This window comes from Pyrgilauda ruficollis, unplaced genomic scaffold (assembly GCF_017590135.1).
Source record: "Pyrgilauda ruficollis isolate IOZ18807 unplaced genomic scaffold, ASM1759013v1 scaffold6, whole genome shotgun sequence".
NCBI lineage: Eukaryota > Metazoa > Chordata > Aves > Passeriformes > Passeridae > Pyrgilauda > Pyrgilauda ruficollis.
Genome location: NW_024527710.1, coordinates 16,124,492 through 16,139,725, shown reverse-complemented (window position 1 = coordinate 16,139,725; position 15,234 = coordinate 16,124,492). Strand labels below are relative to the sequence as shown.

The 15,234-nt window shown below is 43.4% G+C and overlaps 1 long non-coding RNA gene across 1 annotated transcript in view; it reads right to left on the bottom strand.

Moving 5' to 3' along the window:
- The window catches only part of LOC121362135, a 107,593-nt gene that overhangs the window by 56,425 nt on the left and 35,934 nt on the right, over window positions 1-15,234 (bottom strand). Inside the window, exons 2-3 of the long non-coding RNA XR_005956455.1 lie at window positions 13,532-13,596; window positions 5,958-6,057 (exon numbers count right to left, since the gene is read on the bottom strand). This is a non-coding gene — a long non-coding RNA (uncharacterized LOC121362135). The remainder of the gene's footprint in view (window positions 1-5,957; window positions 6,058-13,531; window positions 13,597-15,234) is intronic.

The window sequence follows — 15,234 nt, the reverse complement described above, 5'->3', positions numbered from 1 at the left end:
GAAAGACAAGGGTCACCTCAAATCATCAGGCTGGGTAACCTCATGAAAAAAAAAAAAAAGTTTTAGGGTTTTTTCCATCACTGTCTTATCCTACATTTTCCTCCTGTGGTTATGGCTTGATGAACATCCATTTTCCTTTCCCCTCTGCCAATGTCTGGTGCTCTCACATCCTGTCCAACTTCATCCATATCCTCCCATACTGCAGAACCCACTTCTCCCCAAAAGTGGTTTCGTTTCCTCCCCCACTTCTCCCACCACCAGGAGCCCTCTTTCCTCCTATTCCCAGCGGAGAGTGCTTTGCTCCCCAGCTGATTTGAATTCCTCCCTCCCTCTGTGGGCGAAGAATCATTCAGAGCAGTGGCATTTCAAACTCTGCAGAGAAGGTAGGTAGACTCAATCCCGAGTGGGAGTGCATATCAAGTGCAGTGCTAGTGGGTGCATCCAACCCCAAGACCAGAAGTTTCCAAACTTTCCTGCTGCATAAACAGCGCCTAAGGGCTGGATGCTTCCTCCTGGACATTTGTGTTGATGGCAACGACCATAGCCAAAACCAGTGCCAGGCTATATATATATAAATATATCATATTTAATAAGTAATCTTTGTATTGTGTATCATTATTATACCATATAACTACATGCTACCATTACCACAGATCACAGAAGATTCAGAAAGAAGTTAGAAATATTATCTAGAAGGAAAGTCTGTAAAAAATGAGGAAAATGTTTCCATTCCATTTTAACTTCTTACCATGAAATGTTTCTCTTTCATCAACAGTGCCCTTTCTATGAAGAACCATTGAATGTAACATTTTTAAACTCATGGCTTATCAACTTTCAGCCTTTTGTGCTGAAAGTGGAGTTTAATTCTTGCTTTATCCCTGCAGAGGTGACCTGGGCTCCTGCATCACCAACAGAGCCTCCTCTAGTTCCAGGGTGATTGGAACCAGCAGCCACAGAGTCTCACCACAGCCCATGTCTCAGTGACATTTTCATTCTGAGTCACCATTTGATTCAAGGCAAGAAATAAAATTGCCACTGATGGAAGTTCTGCATAATTCTTTATCACCTGAGCACATGAAACAGAAGAGCTACAGAATGAATTAGTCCAGAACTTGGTGTGCTTAACAAATGTTGTTTAATGACTCTGCTCAGAACACCTACATGTTTTGTTCCTGATACTTGTACAGCTCTTACATGTGACAAAGACACTAATTTTTTAACAGAGGAGGGAGGAGAGAGAAGAGTTTATGGACTCTTTTTTTACTGAGTATAATAATAGTAATATGGGGCTCCATACCATCTATGTCTCAGTGACTTCTTTTAAACATGTTCAGCCTATAATTGAAGGATCATTTTTCTCATTGCCAACTCCATCAGCTCGCACTGACATCAGAAAAGCCAGCAGTGTTCTGGCTTACGTTTCATCACCAGTAAAGAATTTTGAAAACTGAATTTTCCTCTGTGTGCATGAGGATAATCCTTAAAATTATGGCTTTGGTGGTACCCAGCAAAGAGGCTGCAGAACATACGTGCCCCACCAGTCCCTGTATGCACTGGTGTGTCCTGGACATAAATCACAGAATCCCAGAATGGTTTGGAGTGGAAGGGAACTCAAAGCTCATCCAGTGCCATGGGCAGGGACACCTTCCACTATCCCAGGCTGCTCCAAGTCCTGTCCAGCCTGGCCTTGGACACTTTCAGGGATGGGGCAGCCACAGCTTCTCTGGGCTGCAAACGAACCTTTGCAAACAGAGGGTGACTTTTCAGGAAAGTCAGCTCTTAGACTGAAAAATCTACTTAAAACCAATAAAACTTCTGCTTTCCTTTGGTCACGCTTTTTCTGTGTCTGATCCTGCCACGGTTCAGATTCCCGTGGTGTAATTAAAGAGACCACAAGTGACAGAAAACACAAAATATGTGCAAGTGTTACATATAAAGTATCGAGGACAAAGGTTCTTTTAAAAGCTCATTTCTGAGCGAACTGACATTGCAGTTTTTCTCACTTGGATTTCAGACAGAGGCTAGCAAAATTTACAGTAACAAACCCTTTAATTCTCACTCCATTCAGAGAATGACTCAGCACTGCAAGGAAAAGCAGCCTAAATGTTGTGAAGTTTTGACAAACCAGCCGAGGAATGAGCAAGCAGGAGTCCAACGTGGAAGCAGTCACAGAGTTTGCACCTGAGGAAAACTTTGCTGATTACATTTTGGAGGTGGTTTGTCTCAGGGCAGCCTCACTGCAAAGTGAAATCCCATGTGTGCATTGAATCCAGTGCCAAAGAATTCCCTCCTGGGTATAAAACCGGTCAAAGAATTACAGGAAGCCCTTCCTTGCAGAGGAAGCCAATTCCAAGTCCCCAAATGCATACTAAAAAAATAACTTTCCTTCCACATTTCTCAATCTCAGTCACCTCTTTCTGCCTCCAGGGCGTCTCCACCACTATTTTCAGAGCTCTCATCTTTCCCCCATAGCCACAAGACAGCTGGTCCCGAGGAACTCACCAGCCCAGCCTCCACTTGTCTCTAGCCTGGGATGACTTGGACTGCTCCCAGATCCATTTCTTGAGAGCAACCCTTCGATAACCTGCACACTGAGATAACCTCAGGGTCCCTTCGTGCATCTCCTGACAGACCTGTCCATTTGTCCAGCTTCTGGAGGAGACACTGTGAGACCAGGAATGGAGGGGTCAGATGAGGGGCATCAGAGATAAGGAAGATGCCAGGATCTGGGGGAGGGCAGAGGGAAAGGGAAGAGGTTACACAGGACCAGAGGCTGGAGCTGATCACTGTGGAAGGTGCTCTGGGGTGAACTTGCAGTGTGGGCTGCAAACCTCCGACAGCACAGCTGGGAAATCTCAGTGCGAATCCCTACAGTTTCTACACTTCACATACAGAAAAGAGCACAAATATTTTTCTTCCTCTGGCTAATTCTTATGCAAATAGAGAGAAGTTACAAGTTATAAGAAGCTGCTGCTCCCCCGTCCAGTTTCAGATCAAGTCTTTGCTTCACAGACACCAAAACATGAACACATCATGTCTGGGAAGAAACGCTTCGTTCCAGATCCAGGCTGGATCACAGACAAAAGCTGGCATAGCCTCAAATCTCCAGGAGAAGCCATCAGGGGACACTAAGACTGATCTCTTCCTGTGCCTGTTGCAACACATCTGCTTGGGCTGGGATTTCGGGCCACCCCTTTCTGACAAACGTCAGCAAGCAGCGTGTGCTCCTGAAGGCTTTCACATCTGCGTCCGGCTCACGCTCACTCCAGAGGTTCCTGTTTCATATCCTGTTCTGATGGCTCTGTGTGCATCATGTACGTTAATTTCAAGCACACACAGGGGGCACAAACAATTGTATAAAGATTATAAAGTCTGAGAATTTGTTAGGGGCCAGCTTGGTGTTAAAACCACACTCTCACTCCACAAATATGCACATGGACACCACAGCGTGTATTTCAGAGGAAAGTTAAGGCACAAAAATAAGAAATTTGGTTCCCAGCAACCTTCTAACATGCACCTTCAGAGACTTCCTAATTTTCAGAATCTTTACCAAACTGGCTGCTAGAGCCAGCAGCTCTTTCCCATCCCAGTAAAGTGCATTGCTCTAAGTCCTTCAGAGGCAGTGATCTCTGTGAGCTGGGAACAGTGAACAAGTGAACAGAGACAAGTGCTGGCTTCAAAGAGCTTGAAGGAAAACAGTTGAACTGCCAAGCAGTTGAAGTGTGTTGCAGAACTTTAAAAACTTTATGTTTCTTACCTTTGGGAAAGAAATGGTTTGATTTCTAACAAACAGATCTCTTTGCATCTGAGGCCTGCACGGACACTGTTCTGACAGGGAACACAGCCCTTTTAGCCACCAGAGCTCCTGTGCTGCCTATTCCTGCAATTCCAGACAGCAGAGATGGGATTCCAGGCTGCTGTGGGGCGTCCTCAGCTCACACCCACAGACTCTCAACATACAATTCTCTGCCGACGTGATTTTTCCTACATCTACCCCTGTGCTGGGCTCTAATCCAGGGAAGTTAAAATCCCTCCCTCATGACACCCACTCAGCACTACAGTATCTGTTTCCCAATCCTTCTGATAAGTGTTCTGTTATTCTGTTCTAATCTTGTCCCAAACACACCAGCATGCCCTGAAACGAAACAGCAAAGGAGAACTCACATAAAGGCTTTACCTGCAAGCAATTTTCCAATAAAAAGCAGACAAATACATCCCAGTCCAAATCCAACAGAGCATCACAGCTCCTGTCTGCTCCTCAATAGCAGTGACCATGCCAGGATATTCATTGAGTGCTACACTCAGCAATCTGACATGAAATAATTCCTGCAATAAAACACCAAGGACAGGTTGTTTGGTTCTGCTTTTCATTCTGCAAGTTACAAATGTTTGACAAATTTATCTGACTTGCAATCAATAAATAGACAAGTCCTAAGACACTTGATGAAGGAACTGTATTTCCCTAATAGAAATACTTTCCCATGTCATGTCCAAAGGGAATGTAAGCTTTCGGTGGGTAAAACACCAGTCCTACTCCCATGGCCTACTCAGTTAGACCCAGATTATCTACATCTCCTGAGCAAGAACTGCAGCACAGTTGCTGCTGCTTTTCAGTAAAATCTGAGGTAGCCCAGACTCTCTGAGTTACCTGGTTGATGCTGTCACTCTCTGTGCTACAGATGTGCTCCTGTGAGCAGTGCTTACACCCCCTGTCAGCTCTAAAGGTGTAAGAGTAAAATATATCCATGGAAAAGATCATTACAGATTCCTATTTCAAGTTAATCTTCATAGACACAGCATTTCAGGCTTTAGGATTCACATGCATTTCCTCTCCGAGACAACAGGAAGATCTTTCTCCCAACTCCTAATATCAGATGTGCCCTAAAAAAATCTCCTGAATTGTTTCGTTACCAAAACAAGGATTTTTCAGACTGAGGAAGAGAAAAAGAGAGTTGTATACCACATGAGAAAAAGGATTCCTCCTGCATCATTGGTTCTCCTTAGAAACTTAGAGGTGCTTTGTGTACAAAACACTGAGCTCTGGGAGCATGAAACCCCTCATGTTCACTAGAGGCACAGCAGATCCAAACACATCATGGAGCTGGTTATTTGTGTATATTTATAGCACCTCGCAACTCAGAACAGGTTGAAGACTGAACATGCAAATAAATGCATCTGAGGAATCAGACAGTACAGTTTTCTCAGTCACCAAAACTGCTCTGCAATTTTTGATCTTCATTTATATCTGCTTTTCTGTCTCCTAAAAGTGCTTGTATATATTTAACTATTTCTAATGTACTATAAAGAACTGTGAAAAGTTTACACTACCCTGAGCATGACCTGAAGGCTTCAGATTTATTCAGACAAAAATCACATACTTTATTAAGATAAATTATGGGACTATAGAATCAGATATAATTAATATAATATGTCCTCATTCTCCAAGGAGGAAAAAAAAAAAAAAAAAAGAGAGTTATTATCACTGTGAAATATCAGCCATGAATTAGACAGAGTAAGAAAGAAAAGGATTAAAATGTGGAATGTGGCTCTTGGTCAGATACTCATCTTTAGTGGAGCAAATTTCACCTAATAAGTCATTTTTCCTCCATCCACCAACCACTAATCTCTTGTAAGTGTGTTCCAGGCTACAGAGCAGAGTGGAAATCCACGGAAAATGCAGGCAGGGTGCAGATCCTGGATACCTGTATTTGTGATGCTGTTGACACAGCAGTGGCTCGGGGTGCTCCTGCTCCAGCCACGTTTCCTGTTTCTATAAACATGCTCTGTTTGAAAAGGGGCTACTCTGGGCACACATGTGCACTTTATGGCCACTCCTGTGCCAACATAAATCAGCCCCAAATGCCATCTCAGTGACATCATGTAAGACTTATGCTTAAGGGAGTCCACATCCAGAAGTGAGTGGGTTCCAAAGTAATTAATTTGAGGAGTCCACTTACATTTCAATCTCTCAACCAGACAGGCTGTCCCGTGGCTCCTTTGGCTTTTTGTGCCTCAGACTCCCCAAACTTCACTCTTCCATTTCCTTCACTTCCTCACCTTTCAGGGTCAGAGTTTAACACCGCAAAGGGAAATGAAACAGAGAAAAACAAAACAAAACAAGCTGTGAAGCAGATTAAAGCCACATTTGACATCGAGAGGTACATGGTTCCTTTTTCAGCTGCAGGTATGAAGCATTAATAATTTTGTGCCCACAACTCACAGTGTAAGATTGTGTTTTTAAAATAAGGTTTTCCAGTGCATCTTTACTAAAAAAAAAAAAAAATTAAAAAAAATTAATGGCTTTTTAAATCTATTATATTTAATGGTTAAGTCAGCTGAATTCTTAATTGCTCTTTTTTTGCTGCTTAGAAATGGCCTGGGAAGGAGAGAGAAACCCTCTTACACTTCCCTCCACTCTTGGTGCTCTAAATGCACCATCTCTGAGGGGAAGGTGCTTGCAGAGCAAGCCACAGAAATGTGTGCTTCTGCTTCTTAGAGAGGATGGGTGTGCCAAGGGCCTTCTCCTGAGCAGCACCAGGAGAATTGCCATCAGCCCATGGCTCCTGCAGAGCTCCTGCTCTGACTGAACTGCTCAGCAACAGCCATCTGCTCAGAGAAAGTCACTCACTGAGGACAGAGCTCAGTTCCCTTCCCAGGAAAATCAGAAAATTAACTCCTACTGCCTTCTGTGGAGGCTGGATCAAATGTAAGTGAGAAGACGTGCAATCAGTCATGGGATGAAATGGCCCACAGGATTCAAGAGCAGAGATGCTTTACAGGAGGTAATTAGCTTTTGATTACCCAATTTATACACAGTGCCCTGAGTCAGTGGGCACGAGGCCATTTCATGGGATCAACCCTAAGCCAAGGATTCCATGTTTCCCCACAGGGAAAGCTGGAACTGTTTCACACAGCCAACACAAAGGTTCTCAGCTTGGTCCCACATTTCCTCCTGTAAGGCACTCACAGCTCATGAGGAGGTCACAGGGATCACAGCCCCTTTCTGCAGATCCCAATCCGTTCTGAAACTGCAGCGTTCCCACATTTGTTTGTGCAACACCAGTGCAGAAACTGTTTCTATCAATCAGACAACCTGATTCAACCTTCATGCTTTTTGAAGAAGAGGGTGGTGATGATGTGGATATTTCTGAGAGAGATCTCCTCGAGTTCATTTTAAACATTCAACCTGACTTTCAGAAGAGATTTCAGCTTTGTTTCTGGCTTAGTCTGATGAGTGTGTAGCCCGTCCAGGGCACACAGATTTCCAGGACCTTCTCTAGAGGTCATCATTCCAGCATGATCAATATAGAATGGCACAATGAGAAGCCAATAAGAGAAGTCAGACTTCATGGACCTGGTGAAAAAGGCTCAGAAAAAGAGCATAAAACCCTGTAGCAGAGCATGAGATGGCATGGTAGGGACTAACCTTTCCTGGTGAATAAATATTTAAACTTTTACTAAACTACTAACCAGACAGAACTGAAAGACCCTCACTTCCAAATGGATTACTGCATTTCTGTCTTATCTGGGACACAGAAAATCAAATTTCAAAAGCCATTGCCAAGGTTTTGAAAATCTAATATAATTTGCTGAACACCAGTGGCTTTCTCAACAGCAGCTTAAATGAACGTGCAACACTTCGACATGATTTTGGAGATCTGAGGGAGGAACAAGATTTTTCTTTTTTACACTTGTAGTTCTTCCTCTGTACTTGCCTTATGTCTGAAGAGATTTAAACAGAGGGGGAAAATGTGGCTCAGGGAGTTATTTTAAAAAAAAAATTCAAAGTGCATGTGTGCAGTCACAGAAACAAACAAAGAAAAAAAACATGCAGAGACTTGAATTTCTTATAAGAATCTCCTTTATTTCAGAGGAGAAAGACTGCATGATTTTTATGTTAATGTAAAGATAAATGAACAAGTAGAATAATTGAACAAAGCCATTAAACAAGACTAAACTTCCCAGGTACAATTTAACTTAACTCATGGTCATATTGGACCCTCTTGTTCATGTTCAGAGATTTAAAGGGTGGTTCTGGAGCTCAGAGGTGAAAAAAAAGTAGTTTTTCAACACATCATCCCAAATTCAGAACTGAATTCTTCCTCTGCCACAAGGCAAATGGATGATTATTCCAAGCTGGAGATGGAAGAGCCCTGAAAGAGACCTCACTGCAGGATCAGCCCCAGCTAACACAGGAACATGCAGGATGAGAGTGGAGGAGATAAAATGAATGTGCAAGTAGGAAGGAAACACAGCACAGACTGGAGGCTTGTCTAGAGTTTTTGAGCTTTTAGGAAAAGAAATGTCTTCCATCACAACCTGTCTCTTGCTTTAGTGATCATTTTGCAACTTCCAAATTTTATTCATCTGAAAAGGGAACAACATTGTACTTTGCATGTGACGGTCAATGTGCTAAACTGATTGGATGATACCCTGTGCCAGATTAGGGGTCTCTCTGGTCCTTCTTGTATCTGTGGTCGCAACCATGCACAAAAATGTAACAAAAAAATGAAAGTAAATTTGCAATAAGTAGCTATGGGCAAATCTGCCCACAAGAAGTTCCTTTCTTCTCCCTGAAAGCAAAGCCTCATTTGGACTCTGAAGTAATTCCTGCACTTCACACAGCTCTTAATAATTTTCAATCCTTGCTGTAGTCATTGTCCTCATAAACTGGATAAATGCACCTTTTGGAGGGTTCTCTTCTTCCTGGTAATATTTTGTGGCAATTAATTTAAGATCTAGATAGCTTCCAAGATGCCTTAATCAACAGCATATCCTGTCCTCACCACAAAGCTCCTGAAATTTGTATGTGTTAAGTCCAGACTCCAAGATTGCAGACAGGTGCCCACAGGAGGGGGCAAAAATGCCAGAATTTCCCATGGTAAATGTGATAAACACATGGCCCAGCTCCCTGGCCACCAGCTCCTGCCACACATTTGGGAAGAGAAGGTTTGAATCCAGCCAATTACTCTTCCTTACCCTGCTCCACTAGACACCCACCTGGGAGATGTGCTGTGGGTGCCCATCCCACCCACCTGGGATGTCCTGGATGCCCTGCTGTGCGTGCCCATCTTCCAGCTGCCCCTGGAAGGGGATTCTGGCTGCAGGGAAGCCCTTCAGGAGAGACTGAGGGATGAAGGAAGTGGGAGCAGAAGGACTGCAGGGATACTCCCTGCCTCTGCTTCTCCCAGAAGTTGTGCTCTTGGGGAGAAGGGGCAAGGAGCCTGAACTGGGGTTTTTAACTCAGGGGAAGAGGTGGAACAAGTCTTAGGAGAATGTGGGAGGACCTGGGAAATAAAACCCATTATTGCTGCAGAGAACCAGAGATCCTTCGGTCAGCAAGGGATCATGCAACAAGCCAGGAATGAAATCATGGCTTGAGCAACGACTTTGTGCCACCAACAGAATCCTGTGGGGAGCAGATGTGGAAAGGGGAGCTCAGCCTGGAGTTTTCACACTTAGGAGAACAGGCAGGGAGCCCAGCTAAAGAGCTGAGGGGGGAATGATTTATGAGGACACAGCTAAATGGTTAAACAACAAGTAAGGGCAGTCATAACAGTCTACAAATACTCACAGGAGTAAATGCCAAGGAGTGTGAGGAATTTTTGGAACAGCAAGATAAATTTGCCAAGACTAAGGTGCAGTGGCTTGTGACACACTTGGCCAAGCAGCTGAAATTTTTGTTGGTTGTGACTAGCTTGGGCAAAGGACAAGCAAAGGAAAGGCAAGGGACAAACCTGGGATGTACAACAGGTGAAAGGGATTATTCAACTCTGTTCCATGTTCAGGCAAGCTCCAGGTCTCCATCACCAGAGAAGCTACTGGCACTGTTCACCAGGGTACAGGAGTCAGAGCAGGATTTTGGAGCCCTCTTGTAGCTGCTTTTCCCCTTTTTCATGGTAGCAGCAATTACAAGTGTGATTTAATTGAGACAGTTTCAGGTTGATTGTACAAATGAAGAAGTCACACAGCTGCTGTTGCATAACAGAGCTAGAAAGATCGTCCACCCCAGCAGAGTCACAACAATTAACATCCAATTTGCCCTGGATGAAGGATGAGTGTTAAAATTGTACCTTATCTCATGCCCGCTTCACCCCCTGAAACAGCTCGTAACTAGACTTGAAGTTTGTTCTGTGCTGAGCACCTGCATGAGGGGTGAGATCCAGCACAAGGTCATGTTTCAGGGAGGGAAAGATTTCAGCAGGAGGCCTGGGGGATGTGCCTGATGCTCCACATGAGGGAAAAGAGCTGCTAGGGCTACACTGAGCAGGAATGCAAGGGAAAGGGAAGGAATGCAAAGCAAAAATCGACCAAACAAAAAGGACCTTTGAGTTTTTGTTCACAGCGTGGCATTGCAGCTGTGGCAGGGTCAGGAAAAAGAGACAGCAAGGTAGAAAGGGAGAATGGGATTGGCTCTGAATCCCTCAGATTGCAAAATTATTGCCTCAGTAAAGGAAATAAATAAAGGTAAAGGGGAGAAGAGAGCTCATGCGCAGTCCTGAATTGTGGTGATGGGGAGAGGAAAGAGATAAAATACAAGGCACAGCCACAGGAAACAAATGTAGCCCTAAGATACCTTCTATCTCCCTCTTTTCTGACAGATGTCCCATTCCCAGTCCCTGGGGATTGCTTTGAGCACTCAGGAGGATAAAGCAGTTTCCTTACTTCTTCCTGCCTTGATTGAGACACTGGATCACTAACACGGAGTGTTGCTTAACTCAGGGCAGGAACCTACTTCTCACTTAGTCTTGAAAAACAATCCCAACCCTGGCATTCACTAAAGAGGAGCCACACAACTCCCATGGTGAGAAGGGGCTGCGAAAAACCCAGGGAAGCTGCAGGGGATTTATTTTGGCTGAGCATCTTTAGGTGGTCAGGGGATGGCTGTGAGGTTTCAATACAAGCACAGAATGAAACATGGCTAAAGTATCCCAAAGAGGAAAGATGGATTTCAGAACTATCTAACAACAAACTGTACTTTACCTCCCATTTTAAGGCTTGGAAAGAGCTGACCATCCTAAGAGACATGCCACTAAATATCAAAACAACATCTCAAAGCATTTTGGAGATTTAGGTGTTGATTAATAAGAGAGTCAGGTTTGCAAGCCAAAGAAGCTGGGAATTCTTTTTGCCAAAGGTTTACAAGTGGCAGGCAAAAAATTACTGAGGAAGAAAGGCCTTGTAATTAAATGCTTAACTTGAGATTCAGGTTCTTCTTCTTACCTTAATGTCTAAAACACAAAAAGGTGTTCCTTATATTTTTATAAACACTGGATTCCTTACAGGGACAGGGTACAGTGTACAGTTCCCAGTCCTTGGCAATTGTCAGGCACCTACAGTGGGAAGAGCTGCCTGACTATGCAGAAATGTCATTCCTGTGGTAAATATTTCTAAGAAAATTCAGGTAGTGGCATGGTACCCAGAATTGTGCCAGGGACCGATTTTGAGTCTGTTGTGTTGTTTTCTTGCTGAGGAAGAAAAGAGTTTTTCACCTCCCAGACCTCTCTGGGGCTTTTTCTCTTCAAGGTTTTATAGAAAACTCCTGAGCAGGAAGCTAAAACAATTACCTGAACAGAGCCAAACAGTCTGTAAACTTTGACTCTCCCAAAGAAGCATTTTTTGATATACAACAGTTTCCAATGCAAGAGGCACCTTCTGCCCTTTAGTTTCATGCTGTGTTACAACACATCACACTGAAAACAGGTAGAACACAAAGAAAGAAAACAATCCTTACAGTGAATCCTTTTCTGGATGTTTAGGGCAACCCATAAAGTTGCTGAAACATGCCTGCTGTATTTTTAATTGTCATTTTAAATGCCAAAACCCAAAAGTCCTGCTCATATTGTACGTGAACACAGTGTCTGCTTATGTTCAAACCCTGAGGCACTTTAAATAACTCCGCTGTACACAGAGAACGTTGTTCATGTTGTTTTTACAATTTTTGCCCGTGTAGAAGGAGCTCTAAGGTCCTGAGAACATAAATGTACGTTCATGAGCAAGGGGCGAGATCCCAGCTGGAACCTGCCTGAGCCCTGGGTCACGTTTCGGCGGCGGCAGGGGCCGAAAATGCCGCTCATTTCTCAGTTCCATTTACAAGAGCTGCAAGTGGAACAGCACATAGTAGACTTACTGACGTAAGGCACAGGTGAGTGCATGGTACAGGTCCAGCTCTGTGCCTGATCCACAGGGAATATCAGGCTGTTCCAGCCAGACTTTAGAGCCATTACTGCTGTAGCCCTGGAGGAACCCGGGCTGAACCCTGGTGTGTTAGTAGAGGTGGCAGCTGCCATAACAGACTTCTGTGTGGGTTACAAATTTGGGGCATAAAATGAGGGTCTTTTATTGATTCCAGTGAATTTCATACCAAGCCTCCATTGTTCTGCCCTAAAGAATAAACCATTAGAGAATTTATAAGCTAATTTGTTGGGGTTTTTTCTTTCGAAGATTAAACAGGAGCAGATCGTAATTTCCTTTAAATGCATCTATTATTCACAAGTATTCAGTAAGTTTTATTATGGGCTTAAAAACAGCAGCATGTATATCTTTATACTCAATTCCAATCTCCTACATGGACTGTGAAACTCACATTTTATGTTTAGTTGTGATTGACCATGAAAGTCAGAGGGTAATAAGTGTTCCCTGAGTAAAGACACAGACAGGTATCTGGCCAATGTTCATTTTTCACATTAGTTTTCTGTAAATAATCTTACATGCAATTTTGCCACTTCCTCTCTGCAGGAATCTCTGGGAATAGGTTAGCAAACTGTGGCTTGCAGAGGGCTGACACACAGTATTTATGAACAGACAGGAAGTAAATGAATTTCAGCATTTGATTCCACATTGGAGAAAAGCTTTTTGCAGTGTTTAATCACAGTAACGAAGAGGTACAGTCCCTCCTCTAGCCCAGCCTTATTACCAGGAAAGGAAAATTGTGCTGGGTTAGGACTGAAAACAAGGGGTCAAAGAAAGAGACACTTCATTTCTCAGTGTCCATCCCATAATGCCAGTCTGCAACAGCTGCCACTGTTTGTAAAATGGGCACAAGAGGGACAGGTGGAGAAATGAAGCCACATACATAAGGTAACACCCTTTTTAAGCAACCACCACTTTTTGCAATGACCTGCACAAGGGTCATTTGGGGTTTTCCTTCCCTTGGACTCTGGGTTTCCTGAGAGGAAGGAGAGTTGAAATACAGGAACCAGTGGCTGCACACCATTTCCAGCAGCAGAGGAGACCTTCCTCATTGACAGAGGTTTAGGAACCACATCTGAATCTCCAAACTTCCTGGTGTTCTCCCTTTGAAAGGAGGGAAGACGGGGGAGGCGATGGGTGGAGAAGGTGAAGAGGTGGTTCTGTCCTTTGAAAGGCCCTGCAAACACAGCAAAACTGCTCCCAAACCCTCAAATCTACAGGGAAAATAGGTTATGATACAAGTGGGAAAGACAAGGAGATGTTTCAGCCAACAAAACACGCTGGACTAGCAGCACACTTCTGCTTAAAATGCTGTTTATAATGAACAACAATTACTTACAGTATCATTGCGAGTTCATTAGAGGACTCAGACACTGAAGAGCATCTGGTTCATCTGGGTGAGACCTGGAAAACAGTGTCACAGATCAGCAAACACCAGCAGTGGTGGATTTTTTGTGAGGGCTGTTGGAAGGGGAGGAAGTGTTCAAACTCTGACTGCTGAGCCACTCTAGTGATCTAATCCTGGCCAGGGAGAAGAAAATCTGTCCCTCACTAGATCTGATAAAATAAAAACTTCAGCTCCCTGCGTAAGAACATAAGTTTGGCTGGGTTGTGCTGCAGATCATTTTCCCTCCTTTCAAAGGGTTAATGGGACCCCAGAGATAATATAAGGATTAAGCAGCTGTGTAGGTGCTCAGGAGATGAATCTAGGTTGATTTTTCACAAACTTAACCTATGCAGAGTGAGTCATAATTTGCACCTTGCGTCACTCAATAAATGGGTCTTTTAAAAGTCAACCCACTGTGAATGGGCTGTGAGCTCTCCAAAAGCAAGAATCCTGCTCTCCTGCCCACAGGAGGATCAAAAAAGGTTTTTTCCCTAGGTTACAGTGTGATGGCAATAATAGGGACCAAACAAACAACTCCATGTTTGTGGGTTTGCCACGTCGCTCTTTAAAGGTCAAAAGGTTTTTACTGAAACAACAGTTTTTGTTTCATGAAAGATGAATTCTTAATCATAAATGTGTATTAATCTCATTGCTGCTCCTGCTGTGCCTTGCAACGCTGCTTCTTTATTCAATTATGCCTCACATCAACTTTTCAATTAATACCTAAGTTAGGAAAACCTTGAAATTTTGATAAATAATATCTGCTTTTGTGCCTTTCAACCATGCACTTCTGTGAGAAGGAAATGTTTCTATTTTGTAGTCAGCCAGGGGAAAGAAAAGCAAGTAGAGAGGATGTCTACATGTTCACAGGGATCTCAGCACTGAGCAGACAGAATAATCATCTTTTGTTGAATACGAACCTAACGAAAAACAAATCCAACAATACCCTTTTGTTCTGAGCAAGAAAGGCAGGGCTTTAATAGTCTTTAAACGAGATAGAAAATTTCCATCCAAATGGAACCATGGAGTAGGTAGACACATTACAATGTTTTGGAGTTCAGTGATTAAATTTAATACTGTGCCAGGCAGTGATTAGTTGATGAAGGGCGTTCAAAACTAGAATAGAAACAAGGGAATTGTGGCTCCAGTTTAGCTCTGGGCCTCCTGAGCAATTTGGTGTTCACCTTTCTACTTTAATAGCAGTGTCAAACAAAAAAAATAATTTGGTTTGATTTATTTCCTTAAGGAAACTCAGTGCAACTGTAAACACATAAAGCTTCAGCATTTGGGGCCAGATCCCAGAAAGGACCTGAGGTACCAACCAAAGCACAGAAACACATCCTTTTCTTCAGTACTTCTTTTTTGAGCTCCCTATGCCTGTATCACTGAAGGTAATAAATAATGCCTGTACTCAGGGTACTGGTACATGTGAATCCCATTAGTAGACACTGAATTTTCCCAAATCACTGTGCAAGAGACCCCTAATTAAGGCTTCTGAATCCCAGCCTCAGAGCTGGTTGCCTATACCCCTTCTAGATTTTTGCCTTAGTGCATTAAACACCCTGGTGAGCCCAATATGATCCATTGTCCTTAACACTGCACAAAGATGACAAATCCCCCTGGAGAACAGGATAATAAATCCCTTTTAACTTGGC